Source organism: Lampetra fluviatilis, chromosome 46 (genome assembly GCF_964198595.1).
Source record: "Lampetra fluviatilis chromosome 46, kcLamFluv1.1, whole genome shotgun sequence".
Classification (NCBI taxonomy): Eukaryota; Metazoa; Chordata; class Hyperoartia; order Petromyzontiformes; family Petromyzontidae; genus Lampetra; species Lampetra fluviatilis.
Window position 1 is genome coordinate 8,395,724 of NC_136320.1, and position 25,273 is coordinate 8,420,996.

The following is a 25,273-nucleotide window of genomic DNA, read 5'->3' on the forward strand; positions in this document are numbered from 1 at the left end:
CCATTCTATGCCGCTAACGGGGGCTCTCTCGGCATCATGGGACAGATTCGAGCGCAAATTTCTATTGGGGACATCAAATTGTCGGGGCCGATTTTCGTTTCCTCCTCGCTGGCGGTTCCGTGCCTGCTGGGGACGGATTTCTTAGGTAAAATGCCCATTCGTATTTTGATCGACCAAGGATGCATTGAGCTTCCATCGGGGCGGCGCATGGCGTTCCTGCCATCCCCTGCGGCGGCTCGGTCGGCGTTCGCGACGGTACCGGCGTTCGTCGTTGAAACTGTTCGTGTGCCGCCGGGAGCTCAAATGCTAGTGCCTCTCAAACTTCGTAAGCCCTTCGCTAAGGGCATAGGGGATCAGGGTGTTTTGCTGGGACCGTCTAGGGCCGGGGTTAATGGGCCTCATTTGATTCCGGCCCAGACCGTCGTAAGAGGGGACGGGGACCCTTTCATCGCGGTCCTAAATGTGGGATCGCAGACGGTGGTGGTTCCTCAAGGGACGGTGCTCGCTCACGCGACGCCAGTGCCCTGCGAGGAACCTGTCGCGAACCACGTTGGCACTGCTTCCCGGATGCTCCCACATTCGGACAGCGATGAAGGGTGGATCGACGCGCTTTGTGCGGGATCGACGGACCTGACAAATTCAGAGCGCCAACAGCTTAGAACGCTACTGAGGGAATTTTCCGACGTTTTCAGTCGTGATAAATATGATTTGGGTTGCACTCACCTGCTGCGTCACCATATTGACACGGGTGACAGCGCGCCAATTCGCCAAAATCCGTTTCGGTTAAGTCCCGCCGAAAAGGACCATGTCAAATCGGCTGTTGATGACATGTTAGCCGCCGACATCATTTCTCCCTCCACCAGCCCGTGGGGAGCGCCGATCGTCCTGGTTAAAAAGCAGGACGGCTCGTTGCGGTTTTGCGTGGATTTTCGGCGCCTTAATAAAATTTCGGTTGCCGACGCATACCCGCTCCCACGGATGGACGAATCGCTGGACGCTTTGGCGGGAGCGCGATTCTTCTCCACACTAGATTTACTTTCGGGATTCTGGCAGCTTCCTCTGGACGATGATTCTAAACCTAAAACTGCTTTCCGTACACCGCACGGCCTGTTCCAATTCAACCGGTTGCCGATGGGCTTACACTCAGCGCCGGCAACTTTCCAGCGATTGATGGAATTGGTTTTGGCTGGATTGCAATGGGAATCGTGCCTGATTTATTTGGATGACGTTATTGTCTTTGGTAAAACTTTTGATGAACATCTCCAGAGGTTGCGGGCGGTTTTCCTAAAGATGCGGGCTGCTAATTTGAAATTTAAGCCCCAAAAATGCCATTTGTTACGCGAGTCGGTGCGTTATTTAGGGCACATCGTAGGGCGCTCGGGTATTGCTACCGATCCCGCCAAAACGCAGTGTGTCAGCTCCTGGCCGACTCCCACCTCGGTGGGAGAGGTCAGGAGTTTTATTGGCTTCGCATCATATTACCGACGCTTCGTCGCTAATTTTGCAACAATTGCCAAACCCCTACACGCGTTAACTTCTAAAGGGGTTCGGTTCCACTGGGGTCAGGATGAGGAAGCTGCTTTCTGCTCCCTTCGGGACGCGCTGGTGAAGGCTCCTCCCTTGATTTACCCAGATTTTTCGAGGCCGTTTTTGCTCGACACCGACGCGAGCAACACGGGTATTGGAGGCGTGCTTTCCCAGGTGGTTGACGGCGTGGAACGGGTGGTCGCGTACGGCAGTCGGGTGTTGTCTCCAACGGAGCAAAGATATTGTGTCACCCGTAGGGAACTGTTGGCAATTGTCTATTTCATCCAACAGTATCGCCCATATCTGTACGGTCGGCATTTCACCGTCCGCACAGATCATGCGGCACTGCAGTACGCCCTGAAGGTTCAACAGCCATCGGGACAATTGTCCCGATGGCTGGAGGTCCTCCAGGATTTCAGTTTTGAAACCACTTATCGTAAGGGCGTTCGCCACACCAACGCTGACGCTCTGTCACGGATGCCAACCGCCTCCGAATGCGCATGTCTCCTGGGGTCGGGGCGTTGCAAGCCAGTGGGGGACGTGATGGTTCCGGTCCTGGCGGCGGCCGCCGACGATGAAACGGTAGTCCCCATTGATATCGCCGAACAGGGGAGAGATTCCCTGCTTGGATTGCCCGTTGATGAATGGGGGCGCCTCCAGTTGGAGGATGCCTCCCTCCTCGCGTTGCGTCGTCGCGCCGGGGAGAGGGGGCGTGTGACGGGTCATGCCGACGCATGGGAAACCCATGCGGGCTTGCTTATGCATTGGGACGGGAAATCCCAGCGTCACCGGCTGGTGGTCCCTTCTGGCCTACGAGGTAAGGTGGTGTGGGCTGCTCATGAGCGCCTCCTCCACCTAGGTACCCAGAAAACACTCGCCTTGCTTCAGCTGAATTTTTTTTGGCCGGGTATGACAAGGGATGTCGCTGATCTGTTGGCGGCATGCCCTCAGTGTGCGCAGCGCAAACCACCGGCACGGGAGTCGAACCCGCCCTTACAATCCATCCAGGTCTCCAGAATAAATGAACTGGTCGCACTGGATATTCTGGGGCCATTCCCCGCCACCTCCAGGGGAAATAAATATTTGCTTACTGGGGTCGAATATTTTACGCGCTGGCCTATGGCCTGGCCCCTGGCGAATCAGTCGGCAGCAGCCATCGTCGACGCCTTTGTCCAAGGTTATGTCATGGACAAAGGTGCCCCGGAGCGGTTGTTGACCGACCAGGGTAGAAATTTTTCGGGGAAACTCCTAAAACAAGTCTGTGATCTCCTGGGAACGAAAAAAATTCGAACCTCCCCCTATCACCCGCAAACGGACGGGATGGTCGAGCGTCTGCATCGCACCATCACGTCTATGTTGTCGCAGCAAGTTTCGGACTCACAGGCTGATTGGGACTTACAAATTCAAGGGGTTCTAGCGGCATACAGATTGGCTCCCCATGCTGCGACGGGGTTTTCACCTTTCTTTCTTATGTATGGCCGCGAACCCGACCCACCTGTTCGGGCACAGTTGCAGATCCCCGTGCCGCTGGGCAAATCTAAATTGGACGATCACGTTAAATTTAACCTTGACAAACTGACTGAGGCGCGGGATGCGGCGAGGCTAAATTCTGACAGGCGTCAGAAGGCGAACGAGCGCCTCAGACTGGCTCGCGCGCACGTGCTGCAGTGGAAGCCGGGGGACAGGGCATGGCTGCACTGTCCCCAGGTACCACTCGCGACCTCCTCTAAACTCGTACGCCCGTGGCGGGGCCCCGTCGAGGTTATTGAGGTTTTGAGGCCTCAGTGCGTTCGAATCCAATGGGGGAGGCGCCGGTGGTTTGTACACCCCTCTAGGCTGAAGCCGTTTGTTGCGGTGCGGGGGCCCACGCCACGCACGCGAGGCCAAGCATGTGGGGGGTCGACCGACTCGGAGGGTCCGTCGCTGCTCTCGCCTGATGTGTTGCCGGCTGTCCCACCCACAGGTGCACCGGGAATGACGGGCTCACGCCCTGGAACCCCCACAGGTGATGCCGACAGTCGCGCGACTTCAATCGCGACCTCACCTCGCATGGGACAGCCGCCACCGGATGGTCCGCCGTCCGGGGTTGCCCCGTGTGACGGGCCTGCGGCAAGGACGCGCGCTAAAATGCGCAGACTCTTATAATATACAGCAGGAAGAAAAAGAAAAAAATTTATTTTCCTTCACGTGTCATGGTTACTGTATGCTGCGTCGGTGGTGTGCTCCTTGCACACTGAGTGTGTTGTGTTGTGTGGGCGCGGTGTGTGTGTTGTGGGTGCGTTGTGTGTCGTGGGTGTGCTGTGTGTGATGGGGGAGTTCCTGGCTAGTTGTACATACGTGCTTACGGATTTCGTATTTATGCGGGGGGGGGGTGCGTCGGACATTCCCTTCGGGGGTATGGTTGTTGTTCTTGTTGTTGTTCTTCTATTTGCATTTTGTTGAAAAAAATGAGGCACACACGGGGTCGAGGGGTAATTGTTCCTTTATTTGGAATTGTTGCAGCCGGGACGGCTGCGAGCTGTAATGGGGGGGGTGATGTAGGGCTGTTACGGGAGGGCTGTAAGTGCATACGATCCAATGGGTAACAAACACAGTGGGCGGAGTTACGGGAGTACACGGGGGGGGTGCCCGCAGCGACGTCCGCATCAGGCAGCCTGGGGGGTTGTGATCCTGTTGGGGGGTATAAAGGGGGAGGACAAAGAGAGCTCGGGGCTCAGTCTGGGAACGAAGGAGGAAGAGTGAAGATCCTCTAGCTAGAGCCCTGGACTCCCCTCGACGCCGCCCTTGTCAGGGCTGCAGAGGAGCGAGCCAGAGGCGTGGTTCCGTGAACCAGGGTTAGACCCTGGGACTCCGGAGACCGTAGCCCGACTCACCAGTGTCGGGCCAGTTAGCCTCCCCTAGCTCGTTAGAGGAGGACTTGGGGATAGGTGAGATTAGCTAGGGGGTATCCCCAGTTATCCGGGTGAGGGGGCCGCTACCCCCTCTAGTGTTGTCCTGTACCGATAAGCTGAAAATAAATATACGTGTGCCTCAACCTGGGTGTCCAGCGTCTTCACCGGTACTTCAATTGTATGGTAGTAGGGTATTTACAGTTCTTTTAGAATTATAAAAAAATGTCCCTTCCTTTATTACTGCTAATCCTACATAATACACGAGCATAATATGACTTTGAGACCCCCCATATCTGCATTTGTCATCAACATGCAAAATTCCTCTGTTGATATGTAAACTCCTTTGTCAAGGCGCTCTGCTCCTCCCACCCAGCTTAAAATACGCTGCCAAGCTTGGTGGTGTTCATTCAGACGCTGTCTTTCCGACAGACCTGTTCTTCACCTGAGGACTGCTGCTTGCGTTGTGGCCGAAACGTCGTGAGAATTTTATTTTATTGTTTTATTTGTATTTTATGATTTCCCTTCTACGTGACTTTACCGAAAGAACCAATAATATGAATCCAGGTTTACTGCTGTCCCTTAGCACGCTGGAATTTGTATCCATAGGTACGCCAGTTTAATTCGGTTCCCCGGCGAGGCAGTTGAAACAACGGTGCAAGATTCGTGAAACCACAAAGACAAAGATCCCCCGTGTCGCCTTAACAGACTGTAGGAGCAAGTGCTGTTAGTGAGCACCTTATGAAGGCTGGCACGGCACACAGTGAGGGGCTGGGTGGCCAGCACGACGCCCGTACCAAGTACTCATTTGAGACTGAGTCGACCTAAATCCCCCAACAACAACAACCGCCATTCACCACTAAGTGGCGGTGACGTCACCACGGCGCTTGTGCCGGGCTATGTGCACGTTGAGGCCACGTGAAGTGAGATGACTGGCCGATGCACCACCTGTGCCCACTACTAATCCCCCACCGTCTCTACCCACCCAGCAGCGCAGACAGGTACCACCAGCAAAGTTAGTCGATCAGCAGACCGCGTGTGGTGGGGTAAATTGTGGGTTCTCCCTCACCTCTTCTCCAAGATGCCTGGACCAGCTGAGCAGATTGGCTAAGATTCTCTCTCCAGAGCTCCCTCGGAATAGCAGCCAAGGAATGGAACGAGTCCGAGAGGCAACACCAGCAAGATGCCACTGGGCGGATCGTCACATCACGCATTGACCGTGGCTGATGATCATTTTGACGATGATTTTGATGATGTTGTCAGCATGGGTATCTACATTGGGTTGCGATTTGGCAAGGATGATCGATTCCAAAAGGCATGGCATGCGCACAATAAGTCACCTCTCAGCAGAAGGTGTCTATTTCTCAATAGCTGCCATTAGGTAACTATTCATACACCAATTTAATTGAAAAACTGGTCATCACAAATCATTAAAAAAGATCATCAGGCCAAATTGGTGTAATGTGCAGTCTCCTACTCTTACCGTCTCTCCTGGCCTCTCCATGTGCGATGAAGAAGAGCCATTGCCTGAAACGTCACCTGTTATATATTTTTTATTTTACGGCCATGTCTGACAGGTGTGTTTAACTGTATAGTTTTGTCTGGCTATGGCAGTGACGGGGATCAAACTAAAATATCTATAAAAATGCACTAGGTCTGATGAAGCCAAACTAAAGTATATTTAGGGTTCTTAGAATTATGTAGATATAGCAATGAGATGACGTACTGTTGCTGGGTACTTTGTCATATCACGGGACCACGAGGGATGGCAGCGGCTCTTGGGACAAACTCATCCAGCAGTGGATAAATCATGGCTGACTGTTGATGATGATGATAGAGAGGGCATAGTGGAAGGGACCAAGACTCAAGAGAGCCAAACTAAGGCAACATGATGAATATTTAAAGGTCATCATCATCGTAATCATTTAAGAGCACTATCCACCAGCGCTGGCGAATGATCCCGGTTCAGCTTGACACAAGGCAGCTCATTGCCACCGCTCGGTATGGAACACTCACACGCACACGGTGTCCGTAATGGGTTCATCCATTATTAATAAGAATTCAAAATAGGCGGCATTTCTTCGTCATTTTTGTACGTCGTGTTGAAGGGATGAGCAACCGATTGTTTCTCTATTTATTTGAACAAGCGCACGATACGAATCGACGCGTGGGTCCTTTAGCCCGGCGGTCCCCAACTCCCGGGTCAGACAGCAGGAGGTGAGAACGGTGAGTCCGCGCGTGCCCCCCCCCCCCCCCCCCATTATTTTATTTACCACTTCCGTCCGCGCCTCTTTCCCACACTCATCTCAGTCACGGTTTTGGTAAACCGACAAGCTGCTAACCCCTAGTAGCCAAAATGAGTAAAAAACAAACGTCGCTGGAGAGCTTCTTTGAAAAGGGGGAAAGACCCCCACGGTCCGTGAAAAAATTGTCTTCGACGAAACCGGTCCCTGGTGCCAAAAAGGTTGGGGACCGCTGCAGTTTAGCCCATTCGAGGGCGCCGGTCGTGAACTTGGCGGCGTTTCCTTTCGCGCCACCGCTCGTTGCGCTCAACGGACGGGCGGCGGTTGATCGTCCGGTCCGCCACGCGGTCGTCGGCGGGTGGAACGTCTTCCACTCGCGCGGGAGATGAGCGCAACCGTCCGTGCGACGTCCAAATGCGACGATTGACCGCGACGGTCCAGAGTTCGTGGGGGTGGGAGGGGAGGGGGATTTGTTGGGTCTGTTGCCGAAAGAGGTGCATCTTCTCCATCCGTCCGCGGGGCTCGTACGTTCGTGGACAGCGGTAAAAACAACAAACACAACGGACTTGCGAGTGCACACTTGGCGGTGTGAACATTTCATCGCGTGGCGTGTCCGTCCGTGTGAACTCCCCCAAACAAATCCACCGCGCCGTTGTTGGCGGCGAGGTTTGGTGAGGAGTCCTCCCCCGGGGGGGGGGACGTTCTTCGCCGTCGGCTCGGCTGCGATTGTTTCGAACGCTCTCTTCGCTGCGCCCCTTTTTGAAGATCACTCGCCCGCATTTCGGCTGAAAACACGAAAGCGCACGAAGGAATCTGCTACTCATCATTTCAATCACGCCGTTCAACTCTACTGTCCAATTATAATTCTTTAAGGGGCGGATGACGATACTTTTACACACGCGCCGTTTGATACAACTCGGACATAAAGCGATGTAACTCAGTGACCCCTTTTGTCAATCCACTGCTCGATGAATAACTGCACACGAGATGTCTTGAGTATTTTAAATATTTTTTTAAACCACAGACCGTGCAGTAGCAGCGGGAGAAATGCCCCAAAGTCAGTCTATATGGCTGATTTTCTTTAAATTGCTCATCAAACTAAATCTGCCTTTGAATTTGGTCGGTGGGCTACGTGTGAATCGCTGCTGGAGCAGGGCGTTATTGAACGCACGTGTTATGAACTCACGGGGTAATGAAAAGGAATTAGAAAGGGGGGGAAAAAAAACCCTTCCCAAGGAGCAAAACTGGTGTCCCTTTCATGTGGACATGTTTTAAAATTAAAAACCAATCGGCATTAATATTTTAATACAGCGGGAGTGGGAGGGGAAAGAAATTGAAGTTATGCAAATTAAGTCATTGGTCTTTTCATTATTCATTTAATGTTTAAGAAAAAAAAATACGGAGATAGTTGGAGTTGACTCACAGGTCATGGCGCAGAGCCGACACCGCCGAGGTCCTGGTTTTCGATTCGAGGTTTCAGCCTGAGTACGTGATGAAGCCAGCTTCTCAAGTGTTGACGAGTTGAAGGTCTCGGCTTGTTTACCAATTCCTGCACGGCAACAACAAAACACCCATCGCGTGAAATGTGAAGGAAAAAAAGTCATCTTGCAGCCATTCTCGAACACACGGAGGTGGGTTCGAATCTGGGCTTTTACCACCCACTTTAAAGCCGGTGTCTCACCAGGGTATCAGAGGGCTCCGAACACGTTCAGAAGTCGCCAAGATGTCTACACCAACAACATTTTGGATTTAGTTTAAATCCGCACAGTTTGGAGTGCGCGTCTTTCTCACCTCGGCAAGACGTAAACGCTGATTGCGATAATGACGGAACTTTTATACAGAAGGCCACGGACAGCAGGCCAGCGAGCGAGTCATTAGCCAGCCGTTGGCTAGATGAAGTGTAATTGTGGTGTAAATGTAGTGTGCTAGAATTCCCCTTAGCCTGTGTGTAATCTACCCAGGAACCACCGGGAACCATTCCGCTCGCAGGACACAGTCCAACGCGTGGATGAGACCCTGATTCTCAAGCCTTTAGATTGAAACCGTTGCAGGCAGACAATGTATTTCTTTGTTTGCATTTGTTATTAGGCATAGACTTCCAATATAGTGCTTTTTTACGATAGATATATGGCTGATGGCGGTTGCATGTCCCAACGGGTAGAACAACAAAAGTCAAAAAAACTAAAATGTGCACAACAATAAGCTCTGTTCATACATTGTTAAGTTTGATTGGCAGCTCAAGGGCGGCGACCTAAGCGTCATGTTTATCGTTTCGGTTTATCTCCACCGTAAGAAAAATAAAGTTTCCGAGGCATTTCTGTTCCGCTTTTCATGTCCATGTCTATTTGCGCTTCTCCACGAACACAGAGCGCGAGGACGTATCCGTAATTGGGTTCCTTTGCTTCAACGAAAAGAACGAAAAGGCGCAGTAATTTTTTATTTCAAGTTAAAAATCCACGGAACGTCGCAACGGGCACCACACGCCCTGCCCCGCTCGCCCCGCGAAGAAAGCCAACAGCCGGCGGGGACGACGGCGGTGAGGCCCCCCCCCCCCCCACAAAAAAAACCTTAGCGGGGATGCGCTAACGACGTAGGCGCCTCGCTGTCCCTTTGGAGACGGTCGCATTCAGACGCCCACACCCCCCCACGGCGATCAAACACGCGCACGGATTAGAGTGAGCCGTGGCTCTACCACTGGCGCTGTGCTGGTGAAACAAAGCGTGTAGTCCCTTGTGTTGGGCCCTGTCACCGGTTCACGCTGTTCTCCCCTTGCTTAATGATGCCTACATCATAGAAAGCAGCCGCGTAAATGCGCACGCCCGTATCAGCCTGTAAGAGACTGTTGGGGCAAATGCTGTTTAAGAGCCCCTTGTGAAGGCCGGCACGGCACACGAGGGGGGTGGGTGGCCAGCACCACGCTCGGCCGCCTTTGTCTCCCCAGTGACGATGTTTGAACACACCGCAACAGGTACTCATTTGAGGCCGAGTCGACCTAGGGGGAGACCCAGAACCGGCTCAGATATTCGTCACCGGTGTTGACCGTATGCCACCGCCCCTGTCCCTGGGTTCACGCTGCTTTCCCCATCCTCAATGGTGCCGACATCACAGAACGCAGCCGATTAATTCACACGCACGTGCGCACGCAGGGACATCCGTCCCGCGACACGTCCACGTGTCGTACTGCTGAGATATTCAGCCGCTCACCCCCCTCCCTTCTCCTTCGTTTCCAAATCTACTCAGCCGGACGCCGGCTTTGAGCGTTAGAATCGGCGCCAGCGAAAGAACCACCGCCGAGCGCATTAAATATCCACACCGTTGAAGACAATGCATCATTGAATCCACATCGATATAAAAAGTCGCGTCTGTGGCCGTAAAGTCAATTGGCGTGCGGGGAGCGCCGTGATGTCCCAACGTCGGGAACGTGCGACTGGGGTGATGGCTTTTCGTATTGTGTGCGTTCCAGATGACGTGCTTTATGTGTGTGTTCCAGATGACGTGCATTATGGGGCGGAGCGATGGCACAGTGGATAGCGCGCAAGACTACGAAACCTGGTAACCTGAGTTGGACCTCCCTATGATGATCGGAGACCGGTGATATCAGAACCATCTTGGCTGCCCCACACTCCCCCCCCCCCCCCCACATTGACCAGCATGGTAATGTATGGATGGTCAAACAACCACCGTGACTAACATGCAATATGGGAGGCAGGCGTATTGACAAAGGGCCGTGAATTCTTCTTAATATTATATTACTACTCCCTTACAAATCCTTAACCAATCAACTCTGCGATGATTAAACCCTGATTTCCTTCCACGAGCCAAACCGCTCGGTAATGGCGTTTGGCAAAACATCCCAATGCAGAACTTTCATTAAAAAAAAAGTCTTAGGAACCGCCGAGGCTTTGGTGGGTAAACAACCGCCCAGTTAATGTAATGCACCGCATAACAATCCCTTCCTATATCCATCTACATCCGCGTCTGAGCCCACGGCCCTCCGATGTAGAGCAACGCCCCTCCGTGTGACCCCCCCCCCACTCCCGCATTAAGATGCAGCTCCTTGGCTTGCGCTGGCTGAGGCATTCCACCTCCACATTTTGCCGTCACGTCCTTCTTGCTGCCTGGTGTCACGGTAGTTGCACAGTCGACACCTGACCTGGGCGGTGCAGATATGGCACACCCCCAGTTCAGCTGCGTTATCAAGCCAACACTCACGTGCACTCGTTTCGTTAATTTTTCTGCGTTCTCAAATCTGCAATTGCTTACAGTGGAGTCCCCAATGTACTGTGTTCTAGAATCTGTTATGAATCACACGGAGTCCCCAGTGTACTGGGGTGCTGCGGTGGCGAGATGTTAAATACCTCGCCTGGTATACAGGAGGTCGTGGGTTCGATCCTGACGCTGTTGTCTTTTTATTTGGAGTTTGCGTCCCTCTCTCCCCGTGGCCACGGGGATTTAACTCCGGGTCCTTCGGTTTTTCCCTCCACATTTAGAATCGTGCGTTTGGAGTATTTGTCTGCTATAAATGTCCACGTAATAATCCACTTTGTTTAGCTATCATTTGTGGCCAGGTCACTTCTGAAAAAGAGTAGCTTAGTGGGCCTCACCAGGTAAAATAAAAAGTTAATTTAGTTCTTAGTAAGTTTACTGTGTTCTAGAATCTCCCATTGCTGTACTTACTACACTGGAGACCTAAAATGTACCGTGTTCTATAAACGACACTGACCTGACCATGCCAAAGGCGTTTCAATTGGCAAGGTGGCAAGAGAAAGAAAAAAAACGCGATGAGTTTCACTCCTAGCACATCAGGCAACTGGGACTCGCTCGGCACAAAACTAAAACAATTGAAAACAATTCTGCATGGTTTGTTCCGCGCTGTCATCTGTCGCCAAGGCGGAAGCCTCCGCCAAGAAATCGCGCTGCGAGTGAAAGGAAGTTAATTTGGCGGAACGGACAGGTGTATTGATTATGCCGAGTGATGAGTTATCGATTACAACAGGTAAAGGGCTTATTAACCCTTTAATATCCACCATTTATAGTAAATCGAGTGCTTATCTGCACGGCGGGACGACGCGCGCGCGTGTGCGTTCAACCCTTTTTTGTTGTTTAATTAAAAACAACAATCGCGTGAGAAATGCGGGCGCGCACGCGGGGGCGCGAGCTCGTGGCCTCTATCCGTTGTTGTCTTTTTCTCATCTCGCTCCCGTTTCACGTCTCTTTAAACGGGCGTTTAGACCACCGCGAGGCCATTGAAGGGGGGGGGGGGCAACAAAGCCTTTTGTCAAAACCAGCGAAGAGAATTTGTGCGCAAATCGGTGCCCCGTTTGGGCGCGCAGCAAATAATCGATGCGGGCCACGGCGATTCACCGCGAGTCGGCACAGAAACACGTTGGCATCGCCGCACCCCCCGGCAGTCACCCACTAAAGTAAACAAACAGTCGCAGCTGATTTCTACTCAAATGAGCATCGACCCATTGGTGCTCATTTCACGTTCACAGCCCCCCTGCAGAGCCAGTGGAGGAAATCCCACATTCTTATGCCAGTGGCAAGTTCATCCACGGGACGTCCATCTGTGTCGATGGCTTCCTCCCCGCAATGGGGCATGGGGCACTATTTTATCGAACCCCCGCCCAGTAAGGAATGATGAGCTGAGGAGTCAAATCCCAGCCTGGATTTGAACCCGGCGACCTTCCGATCGCGAGCCGCTCGCTCTACCGCCGATTTGGGTGACCCAACAACAAGGGGGCAAGAGATGACGGACAAACCCATCCGACGGGTGACGACTCATCAACGTCTAAAGGCACCTTCCATTGCGAGCGAGTCGACTCACGTGTGTGTGCGTATTTTTTGCGCGAAAGATGCAAAGGTCAAACAACACCGGAGGATGTTGGGCTGCTAAAATATGAGCTCGCCTGTGTAAACTGCCCAATTAACAAGCTGCATGCGGAGGCACGGTCCGACCTGAGCTCTTTGAGTTACGGTGAGGAGCGAGAGGGAGAGAGAGGGAGGAGTCGGGATGAATCAAAGAGCCGCGGCGTTGGCGAGGCTGCGTGGCAGAAATGTTAATCAATTTTTTTTTTAAAAAGGTCAGATCTGATGCCACTCGATACGTTTGCTTTTCGCGCCGTCTCCCGGCGGGAAGCCCTTATTGATGAATCCTAAATGTTTTAATGCAGTGCTGAGGCCGGCCCATCCATTCGTCCGTCCATGCAGCCAGCCGGCCGGCCGGCCGGCTTTGAGAAGCAGGCGCTCGTGACAACACAAAACTCGCACAGAAAGAGAGACACAACAACAACGACAACAACCACAGAAATATATCGGCTAATCACGAATCCCGCCAATCGTAGCAACGGGGAGTTGGGTGGGCGGACGAGGTAGGAAGGAGAGAGTAAGGGAGAGATGGAAGAGAGTGTTCAGAGCCGAGGGAAAGCAGCGGGTGGAGGCAGCAGGGAGGTGCTGGGAGAGAAATGGTTTGTCAGGGGGGGGGGGGCGGTAGGGGGTTGGGGCCTCATCGGATGTGGAGAAGTGGGACCAGCGGGTGGCTGGGCTTGGGAAAGAGATGGCTTGCGGGAGGATCATGCTGTGGTAGTGGTAGCGGTGGGAGGGAGAGAGGAAGTAGGGTGGGGGGGGGTAGCTGCCGGTTTTGTGCGGAAAAGCCCCAGTAATCAAACGCGCGACATAATAACGTCTTGTCAAACGGGAAAAGCGGGTGACGAGGCTCAAAATCAATAATCTCATTTAATTGACAAATGCCCCCTGCCTGCGCCACGCGGCGCCACCACCGAGTGTCAAGGCCGTGAAAGTCGCCCCCCCCTCTCTCTCTCCGCCTTTCAACGGCGTCTCATTCCAAAGTCCGCAGTTTCAAGCCAAATGCCACAGGCTGCCTCTTAAGGTCGCCATGACATTAGCATGGCCCTCGCTGCCCCCCCCCCGCTCAGAGCTGACAAAATCAGCCATTCATTATTTTTGTCTCCCTCTCTCTTTTCTTTGGCTTTTTATAAATATATTTTTTTCCGAAAGATACAGTACAGTAAAAAATGTTTACACCGAATCCGCCCCCCCCACCACAAATATAAAATCAAAAAGACTCTCAGCGTTCTTTACACGGTTGATAATAAATAAAAACGATTCCTCTCGTGATTGATGCGCTATGTACAATGGGGATGCTGTCGTGATGTTGATAACTGCTGGCTGGCACGATCGACTTGGAGAGAAAGTCCAAGCAAACAGCGTCCGATTAGCACGGTTGGCAACGTACGGTGCGAAAGAAGTTCAACATACATACGACATGCAGCATACATACGTAGAGGTGCTCTCCAGAGCTCCGTCAAACGGAAGCGCTTCCCATAGCAGTGGCATGAGCAAGCAAATCGCTGGGCTGCAACGTTTGCCTTTTTATATTATGGCTCAAACCAAAAAGGACTCCAAAAATAAGCATTGGGCAGTTTCCATCTGTAAGCCCTGGGAGAGCGGTGGAAATTCCACGTTCCTCCGATGAAAACAAGTATCTCCATAAGACAGCCATAGTTGACGTTTACACAGGGCCGTGCCTATGTTACTAGCCCCAGAGAAATTATGAGGTGGGTGCAATATTAAGTCCAGGTAACTGGAATCAGACTTTGCTGGCTTTTTATCGGCCCACAGTATCACACTCCTCCCCCCCCCCCCCCCAAAAAAACGGGAAAATTTAGTGATATAATATCTGATGTAATATTTGGATTCGGTACCGTTCAAAAGCATGGAGGAGTAGGCCAAAAACACCCGACAGAGGGCCCCTCTAGAGCTCCCTCCAGTGGAAGCCCCTTCCACCAACAGTGGCGTGAGCAAGCGATTGTAGGGCCCATACCGTCTTCATCTTTCCCGTTCATAACATAAAGACATAAACTCGACTGGGGTTTGATTAAAAAAACATCAAAGATTTGAACATTTGTGTGACCCAAATGATGGGTGGGTGGGTGGGGGGCAAAATCGAAAGCTGTGTTTGCGAATTGTTCTATTTATAAGCATAGCCTGGACTATATTAGTGCAAAATGTAAGCTTTCGGAGCCATTCACATCTTCATTAAACTGTGCATCAGCCACTCACTCCGTCAATCACACCGACCCGTGCATTACCTAAGCTATTTCTAGTAATGGACTTGAGGATTGAATTCCTGCAGCCGTGTGGTAATTTCTTCAGGGCATTATTAACAAAGTGAAAATTAGACACGAAAGACCCCGTGGCATAACCTCCATCATTCATCCATTCGATGCCTTATTTATAACCAGGTGAGAGCCCATTCATACTGAACGTTTCTCTGTCAAGGGAGACCCGGGATAAAAACAAGAACTGCCAAGAACTTACCGAATAAAGAAGCAACAATGAAAAACAATAATAAAGCCTCATGATAATTAATAATGTTTTTTTTTGGTTAGATCGCATAAATATGAATGTGTCGTTAACCCTTCACCACCCGATGCAGCCAACCACGTAAACAAAACGCGCCAATTAGTTACTACTTCAGCACACCGGTGCGTTGGAGAGTAAATCCACAACATTTACAATTTGACTACGACGTATCGCTGGCAATTACATCCCGCATCATCGCTCTCCACTTTGTGGGAAATAAACAGGGGTTAGCATATGGATGAATGGGTGGAGTGGTGGCACAGTGGCTGGCACACTGCATCACAAACCCTTTTTGACCAAACTTCAATTCCCGGCCACGGCTGACATCAGCGGCAAGTAAAATCTGAACCAATTCAGCAGGGGGCCTTCTCTTCCCCATTCACCAACCCGCCACTGCCCAGCGTGGTGAAGTATGATTCAATCGCCCCCCATGATCTATGGAGTTTTGCGAGGTCTTCGTTCAAAAGTGGAGATTTTTCAAAAGGCTGCATTATTATTGCTATTATAAACTTTGGAGGGGCTGAGTCACGCGAGCAGCTGGGCAAAGACGATTATATAAATTGCCATTGGGAGCGCATCACCAGGAATTGAGCCTTGTTTTGCAGAATCAGGAGCACAGTTCGCTTAGCATGATGCCAGCAACTCCTGACACACACGTACCCGCAAAAGAAAAATTATTTGAGAACGTTTGCAATGAATTATTCAGAAGGGCGTCTGGTGTCTGGGAGCGGCCGCCACAGCCATTATGCCGTTTCTGTTGGCATCCGACGAAAACCTTGTATCACGGTAAAAGCCAGAAACCGTAATCCCACTAAACCTTTAACCCTTAGCCGTCCGGCATACATCCCCCCCCCCATTACGAGTCGGGCCGTCCATTTACAAGACATTTTCAAACGGCGATAAATTAACCGAACACTTAAAACGATCGATGCAAAATCCAACTTGGAAAACAATCTAACGGCGCAACACCCGGCCTGCCCATGTTTTTGTTTTGTTGAGGTGAACGTTTAGATTCAAGATAGCTGGGAGTGAAACCAGCTTCATTACTTGCCGGCAAAACGGAGATAATTTCTGGGTTATGGCACCGTGACTTCCAAGCGCTGCTGCCTTGCCATCTGGGGGCCCCGTGGTCTCTGAAGAAAGGGCGACACAGCAGTTTGGACAAGACACGGTTAAGTGCCGTGCAGAAATTGAGATATCGAGATTGCCTCCGAGTAAGGTCTCCGAGTCTAATATCCTCCAGGTCTATTGTGCACTAAGTTTCGAGACAGAAGGTGGGGGGGGGGGGGCTGATAAAAGGGGGGGAAGGGGCAGCGGGCGGGGGGAGGGGCAAACCTCAGATGGGAGCCAGAAATAAAACAATAGAGGCCGCAGATGCCACACGAGTCCAAACAAATATTATCTTTTTTTTTACCCTCCTCAAACATCCGATTATAAGTTATTTTCTCATTAAGGAAGCCTTAGGATTGTTTCGGTAGCAGCCGTTCATTTTTCACTCATGCAAAACATGGCACTTGGTTCAATATGTTTACGTCTGCGAGGCATTTGTATAAAATGTTAATACAATCTTAAATAGGAGAGCGCGAAGGGAGGGAGCCAGAGCCAGCCCAGCCTTTTTCTATTTCGGTAGGCCTGAAAGCCAACTCTCTGGTGTATTATTCTGTCTACATATAGAAAAGAATATTAATTTTTAATCACACTCTACTCTGAGATGTGGTCAGGCCATGATAATTGCTTTCTTAGCCCTATTACAGCCAGGAAGGAAGCATTTAATTTTTGGAAGCATAAGGACCATCCGAATTTTGAGATAAATAATGGCTTTAATTTGATTGTGTCTGCTCTGATGGAATTTTTTCAAGGAATTTCCAGAAGCGGCAAATTCATATTTTGTGCTTTGCTGAGGCAAGCCAGAACAACGCATTAGCCTCGTGGTTATCTTGTTATGGCCTTTATGTGCATTTTTTTTTCATTGCGAAAAAAAAACGTATAAGTTGACGAATAATAATAATGCAATACTAATATCAATGATTGCAAGCTCATCATTTTCAACCGCACGTTGTGGAAACTGTGGGCCCCTTTGCAATCGCCGTAGTTTCGCGCGTGGGAGGTTGAAGCCTCACCAAGCATTCTAAAAGCAATAACTTGGCAAAGCATTTGTTTTGTTTTCCTGATTATGGCCAAACTGCCCGCCCAGAGTGGAGCCCGATTTCATCGGCAGGGTTGAACCTTGGGCTGGTGTTCGGATGGGGGCGCGCCATGCATACCAGGCATTACAGGCTGTGCGCAGCCCCCATTTGCTGAAGGCTCAACCCTTTCTACATTGCTACAGTCAAGTCTAATAATGTCGGCAAAAATGCTAAATTAGTACATTTTAAGTGACGGGCGTCGCAGCCCTTTCCCTAAACGCGGGGGTTGAGAGCTGAAGCAGAACGTACCGTTACTCGTTCGGCTTCACAGTTTTAGTTTGACCCCCTTTGTTTTTGAAGCAAGGTCACCCCACAGGGTTGGCTGTGTGCGGCTAAGTTGCAGGCAGTAGAGGGGGGGGGGGCGATGCAGCAAAATCCATTCCACTACTGAACTTCATTGTTCCCGAGTCTACACTGTGACCACATTCGCTAGTTCGCACGACGGACTGGCACGGCGCGTACGGTCATGGTAACCGCTCACACGACCCACAGCACGTTGAGGGGAGGCCTTCATCCAGCAGTGGATAGAGAGAGAGGGATGCACATCGTGAAGAGATAAAACAACGGTGTTTTTTTTGCTGGGACTGCACGAAGCCAACGTCAGGGCAATGGACGAGAAGAGACACAAATGATCGCGCTGCTGAGGTCATCAACCTGAAGGGCACTCTCTCCATCCTTAAAGATCTTTCCAAATCCCACCGACTTGACCTTTAACCTCAACATTTTACCTCCACATGCAGCCAATCTGATAAAGCCACTAAACCGATGGTAAATTTTAAAGAGGTCACTTTCATTATGGTTTAAACTTTAAAAAGGACATTTTGGTAAAAGGGAGAGAAAAATATATATCGGGTTTTTTTTCTGGCATAATTTTGCCAGCGAGCTGCCTTTATGAAAGCCATATTTTATGAAGCCCTTAAAATGTTCCTTAACAGTACCGAATATATTGTACTGATTTCAAATGTTATCTTAAAATTGCAAGAATTGCTTTCATTAGATTAAAAAAAACCGCCGAACGATTTTACAGAAATATATACAGCACGCTCCTGAGCACAAATCACCCAGAATGCACCCAATCTCTCTCAAGATATATGCAGCTAAGCAGAGTTGAGCCTGGATTTCGCTTGGATGGACGATCACCATGCATCCCACATTATAATACTGTAGATGAGGCTCCGTGGCTGTGCTACGTGCTGATCAGCAGAGGCAAATGCAGAAATATACATTGTTGTCCTGTACTATGCACCAACGTCTATGTTCCCCACCTACCCCCAACCCTCACTGATCAGCATGGCGAAGTACGGTCAAATAACCCCTCCACCAAACCAAACAGTTTTGGGGAGGCCGTCAATAAACAGTGAGCGACACAAACCTCGTCTGGTGGAATTTAGACATTCCCACGGCAAGGGAGAGTACGTTAATGGAACTACTGCCTTTGAATAGCTTTAACATAACAAATGTTATCAACCTTAGATAGACCAGAGACAGAGAGGAATCCATAATAATAATAAAGTACACTTTATTATTGCACTTAGGCTATCACAAAGCCACTATATTTTACAGACGCGTATAGTCTGCCTCCGAGGGGCAATACTGGAATGGTGTTTTACCAAAATAATGAATTTGTCCAAAATAACGTTTTGTTTAGATCACGTGGATATAAATGTGTCATTAAACCCCTCACCACCTGACACAGCCAATTTGTAGGGGGTTTGTCACGTAAACAAAACGCGTCAATTAGTTACCACTTGAAGCACACCGCTGTGTTGGAGAGTAGACCCACAACGTGTACAATTCAAGAACGACCTTTCGCTGGTGATCACAAGCAGCCTCATCAGGCGGTTGAAGCCGGTTGTAATCACCAACTAGTTGTAAATAATCACCATTTAAAGCGCCACGGTGGCGAGATTTTAACTATCTCGTCTGGTGTTCAGGGGGTCTTGGGTTCAATCCAGACCTTGATGCCTGCTGTATATTTGGTATTTGCATGTTCTCCCCATTGTCGTGTGGATTTTTGCTGTGGGTCCTCCACTTTCTACACATGCCTTTAGAGTATTTGGGTTGCAATAAATGTCCACGTGATAGGAAGCCACTTCGTTGAGCTATTATTCGTGATAGCCAGGTCGCTTCTGAAAAAGAGCTACATCGCTCAGTGAGGCTTTACCCGGTCTAACACAAAAATAAGCGCACACGGGGGTAAATAAATACACAAAAACTCACAGTCCATGAAGCCACGAGTATCAGCAAATTATAAGTCATCTGCGAGCACGTGAAACACTGCGGGGAAAAGCAATTGTGCCATGCAGTGCAAGAGAAGAAATACCGCAGGAGGACTTTGATTTAGAGAGGCCATTCAAAGACATCAACTGACAATCCACACGCCACTCCCTGCAAGTCACGAGACACTGGCAAGAGGCAGGGGGGGAGGTAGAAATACGAAAACAAAGCGCAATCCATTAAAAGTGTCAATGTCTATTCACGGGCAGTGGCAGCGTGTCTAGTCGTGTTGGCAAGCGCCATCGCGGGGAGATGAACACGGCGCTGTGGATGCGACTGGCGAAGATGCCACCACACTCTCCGCGCGCTCGCTCGAGAGAGTGAACGTTTAGGAGCACGGACAATCGGTTATAATGACAGGCACAAAATAACGCGGCGGCTGCTGCTGCGGCGACGGCAATTGCGTTTGTCACCCTGCGACTGAAAAATGCCCGTAAAAGGAGTGTTGCTATTCGGAGGCGTTCGCGTTGGCTCGTTAATGCCGCCGACGGGAGAGAGGTTTTCCATACCCGATCGATGAAAACGCGCCCAGGGTACGCGCCCACCCGCGGCACGTGCAAATGCGTAGCCGCGTCGGTGGGTACCTGCGGCGCGGAGCGTTGGCGGACCGCGCGGGGATGGAGCTGGACATGCGGGGGAGAGAAAAAACAAATATAATTGTGAAAGCGAGAGGGAGATCGAGTAACGGGGCAGTCCGCAGTCACGAGAAACGTCAGGCGAGAGATCGGAGGCAAAATTAACTGCGGCAATCAGGATGTTTTTATATACTGGAGGAATCCGATGAGCTATAAAGCTCTTTTTCAGAGATGTCCAGAGGGGCGTGGGGTAAGAGCGTTACAACAACAAACAGTAGAAAAACACGATCATTGTGCAAAGTACAAGAAAGGTAAACAAATCACACAAACACAAACAAATACAAACACTAAACCATCCTCATCCTACCGGGCAAAGCCCACTGAGGTGTTAACTTATTTTTCAGAAGCGACCTGACCACAAATGATAGCTCAATAAAGTGGCCCATCATTTGAACGTTTATAGAACCAAAATAATCGACGTAATCTCAAGTGCATGTTTCTAAATGTGGAGGGAAAAAAACATCGCAGAGTTCGGAGGTCTCGACCGGACAGGAACGGCTGAGGGAACGGAAGGAATCATTGCAGTGGGAAGTTGCAGGCTGACAACAACGACAACAGCATTAAAGGGAAACAACTTGTCTGGAGTTATCAGCAGACTCTCGATTATCCACGCTAATCACGCGGAGGACGACCACGGATAATTAAAAATCGCGATAATCCAAAAATATCCACTTTCCGTTGATCTCAATGCCAAAAACTACTAACGTCGGTATAAATGATGTTTACGTTAAGAAGATTAAGTCGATTTAGAACCAATACTAACGATCGACCGATCGATGCGCGTGCTAAGTGATAACACTTTGCTGCTCCTGCCCAGCAGAAGATTCGGTCAACTAAGTGGACGGCAGAGCCAGGCGAACGTCAATCAAACTCCGCCCACTGTTGTACAGATATGCAACTACTGTCCTGTAGAGGCGATCACGTGGATTTCGCATTCACCGGAGCACATAATTGGTCGGTTCAAGCACGTGATTTGTCATAAACATTTTCAGGAATAACAATACTTGTTCGATGATTAGTTTGGGCTTAAGGAGAAATCCACGAGTTATTCATTTACGTCAAAATCTCAGGGGCGCGGTTAATCCGCAAATTGGATAAACTGCACGCAGATAATCGCGTCTATTGTATTCAGTACAAGTAATTGTTTTGATCTTTGCAAACTAGAGTGCAAGCAGTTTCCCTATTTACGCGCATTTTTCTTTGGGCACTCAAACCAAACCACTCGGATTGAAATTACGAACATCCCAAATAAAACCCCACTAACGGGGCAGTGTTTATTCGTTTTTTTACATATTTAAAACTCAAAGTGTGAAAGAATTCGTCTTTCTGCCACTCACCCCCCAGTTTCTATCACATTTTTCTGCTCGTAACTGGACGAGCGATCCATTCGGAAATGTTTGGGGGATTTTTTTTATACGTCTTGGTTCTCGGCATTACCATCATGTTTTTTGTACCGTTTGTTGTTGTAGCATTCTCGCCCCGTGCCCCTAACTGGGCATCTGTGATAAAATATCTTTATAGCTCATCGGGTTCATCCAGTATCAATACAATATTCTGGCTGCAAAGATAGATCCCCCCCCCCGCCCCCCCACAGGGATTCTAACAAAAATAATTCCAATGGATTTGTTTTCCTCTACATCAGTGGTTCTTCACCTGCAGTGCATGCACCCCCTAGGGGTGTGAGATGCCCCCTTTCTGGGGGCACGAGACATGGCCAGAGTTTTTGAGAAGGTAAATCATCGAAAACATCAATTAACCACGGGCGCGTAAATACAACTAAGTTGGTTCATCAACCCCTATGTGTTTATTGACGTTATACATTTTTAACCTGTACTGCAAGGCTGCAGTAAAGGTTAAGTCTGCTCTGCAGGGTGGTCCGAAATGTCTTGTGACCCCCCCCCCCCCCCCCCCAATTAATTATCTAAAACTTTTAATGTTTGTATACCGATTGGTGTGGAAACAGAAATTAATATGCAAAAGGGGAAAAAAAGTTAGGGGTCAATTAATTGGGGGTCACGAGACATCTGGACCATCCCTGTGCAGTGGTCACACTCTCCCCCAGTGAAACCAACAGGGTTTTTTTTCATTCTCGTAGCTGAAAAGTATCCAAAACAAAGTGCAAATCCAACATACATTTTTTTTGGGTTTATTAAGTTTCCGAGCCAGCTGGCCAGGATTGGCCGAAACGTTTCACCCGGGCAACTGGACAACACAGACTATGCGTTACTCACCGAATATTAAAACTAACAAAAGACATATTGAAGACTCACAGTTAAGAGACAACACCACGTAGACCGGTGTTCTTGATTGCAAGGCCCGTGGGCCATTGGCGGCCTCTAAAGAGCGGCCCCCCGTGAAGATTAACAAACACTGAACACTTCAATGATGTTAAATCACTCTTCAACACACCGGTGGGATAAAGTAGTGAACTATTTGTCTTTTGTAAACGTGACACAAATTTTTACTGTTTGGCCGTGTCGGGTGGTGGAGGGTTCCGACACATTAATAAATAACGCGATCTGACCCAAAAACGTTTAATATGAATAATATTGGTCGCGAGAGTCTACGCGTGTTTAACAAACACTGAACACACCCCCCCCCCCCCACCCCCATGATCGTGCTGCTGTCAACCCCAACGATGGCTTTAAATGTGGCGGCCCCCACAAGGATGATGTCTTATCGGCGAAAGTGGTCCCCCTCTGAAAATAAGTGACGAACATAGATATAAATCATTAAAAAATATCAAAATAAAACAAATACAAACTTAAAATCTCATCAATGGTTCTCAGACTATCCGAGACACTCTTTCAGTGCCCAACGAGGCTGCTACTGTTTAATTTAAAACACCGTGAGCACCAACAGCTCTCAAGCTCTCACTCGAGAGCTCAGGTTTGACTTTACAACATTCCGGTTTGGCTCAAAAAATAAATCAATTGGCACATTCGCCCATCACCTTTTTATTTAGCGAATGTTTTTACGCTTGAGCACCAGATACACAACATAAATAAACCATGAATCACATACATATATTTGTCAATGTTATATATTGTGATGAGTGGACGTCGGCCCCACGTAGCCACAGAGCCACGTGACAGACAGCCTCCTCCAGCACGTGCAGGGCAACAACAACAACAACCAGCACGTGCAGGGCAACAACAACAACAACCAGCACGTGCAGGGCAACAACAACAACCAGCACGCCCGAGACGTCGTGTTGGACTTCACAAGCGGAGACGACGGTGCGACCACTGGTCTCCTGGCTCCCCGCGTTCACACATCGGGGCTGGCACGCAGCAGTAGTCGTGTGATGCCTCGTCAATGCTCGGAAAGCGGCACCAACACACCGTGCCCTAGTCACACCGGGAGTGGCACACACACCCTGTCCTGGTCACACCGAGAGCGGCACACACACCGTGCCCTGGTCACACCGGGAGCGGCACACACACCCTGCCCTGGTCACACCGGGAGCGGCACACACACCCTGCCCTGGTCACACCGGGAGTGGCACACACACCCTGCCCTGGTCACACCGGGAGCGGCACACACACCCTGCCCTGGTCACACCTGGAGCGGCACACACACCGTGCCCTGGTCACACCGGGAGTGGCACACACACCCTGCCCTGGTCACACCGGGAGCGGCACACACACCGTGCCCTGGTCACACCGAGAGCGGCACACACACCCTGCCCTGGTCACACCAGGAGCGGCACACACACCGTGCCCTGGTCACACCGGGAGCGGCACACACACCGTGCCCTGGTCACACCGGGAGCGGCACACACACCGTGCCCTGGTCACACCGGGAGTGGCACACAACACACTGCCCTGGTGACACCGGGAGCAGCACACACACCCTGCCCTGGTCACACCGGGAGCGGCACACACACCGTGCCCTGGTCACACCGGGAGCGGCACACACACCGTGCCCTGGTCACACCGGGAGCGGCACACACACCGTGCCCTGGTCACACCGGGAGTGGCACACAACACACTGCCCTGGTGACACCGGGAGCAGCACACACACCCTGCCCTGGTCACACCGGGAGCGGCACACACACCGTGCCCTGGTCACACCGGGAGTGGCACACACACCCTGCCCTGGTCACACCGGGAGCGGCACACACACCGTGCCCTGGTCACACCGGGAGCAGCACACACACCGTGCCCTGGTGACACCGGGAGCGGCACACACACCGTGCCCTGGTCACACCGGGAGTGGCACACACACCCTGCCCTGGTCACACCGGGAGCGGCACACACACCGTGCCCTGGTCACACTGGGAGCAGCACACACACCCTGCCCTGGTGACACCGGGAGCAGCACACACACGCTGCCCTGGTCACACTGAGAGTGGAACACAACACACTGCCCTGGTGACACCGGGAGCGGCACACACACCCTGCCCTGGTGACACCGGGAGCAGCACACACACCCTGCCCTGGTCACATCGGGAGCAGCACACACACCCTGTCCTGGTCACACCGGGAGCGGCACACACACCCTGCCCTGGTCACACCGGGAGCGGCACACACACCCTGCCCTGGTCACACCGGGAGCGGCACACACACCCTGTCCTGGTGACACCGGGAGCAGCACACACACCCTGCCCTGGTGACACCGGGAGCAGCACACACACCCTGTCCTGGTGACACGGGGAGTGGCACACAACACACTGCCCTGGTGACACTGGGAGCGGCACACACACCCTGTCCTGGTCACACCGGGAGCGGCACACACACCCTGCCCTGGTGACACGGAGAGTGGCACACAACACACTGCCCTGGTGACACCGGGAGCGGCACACACACCCTGCACTGGTCACACCGGGAGTGGCACACAACACACTGCCCTGGTGACACCGGGAGCGGCACACACACCCTGTCCTGGTCACACCGGGAGCGGCACACACACCCTGCCCTGGTCACACCGGGAGTGGCACACAACACACTGCCCTGGTGACACCGGGAGCGGCACACACACCCTGCCCTGGTCACACCGGGAGTGGCACACAACACACTGCCCTGGTGACACCGGGAGCGGCACACACACCCTGTCCTGGTCACACCGGGAGCGGCACACACACCCTGCCCTGGTGACACCGGGGGCGGTTTAACTGGACCCACGTGAGC

At 51.1% G+C, this 25,273-nt stretch overlaps 1 long non-coding RNA gene across 1 annotated transcript; it reads right to left on the reverse strand.

Annotated features, from left to right (window-relative positions):
- Positions 1 to 6,952: 6,952 nt before the first annotated feature.
- Positions 6,953 to 16,321, reverse strand: LOC144947604 (uncharacterized). Its single transcript, XR_013640081.1, has 3 exons — positions 16,095 to 16,321; positions 8,082 to 8,207; positions 6,953 to 7,443 (listed from the first exon to the last, which is right to left on the reverse strand). It is a non-coding gene; the product is annotated as an uncharacterized LOC144947604 (long non-coding RNA).
- Positions 16,322 to 25,273: the final 8,952 nt, after the last annotated feature.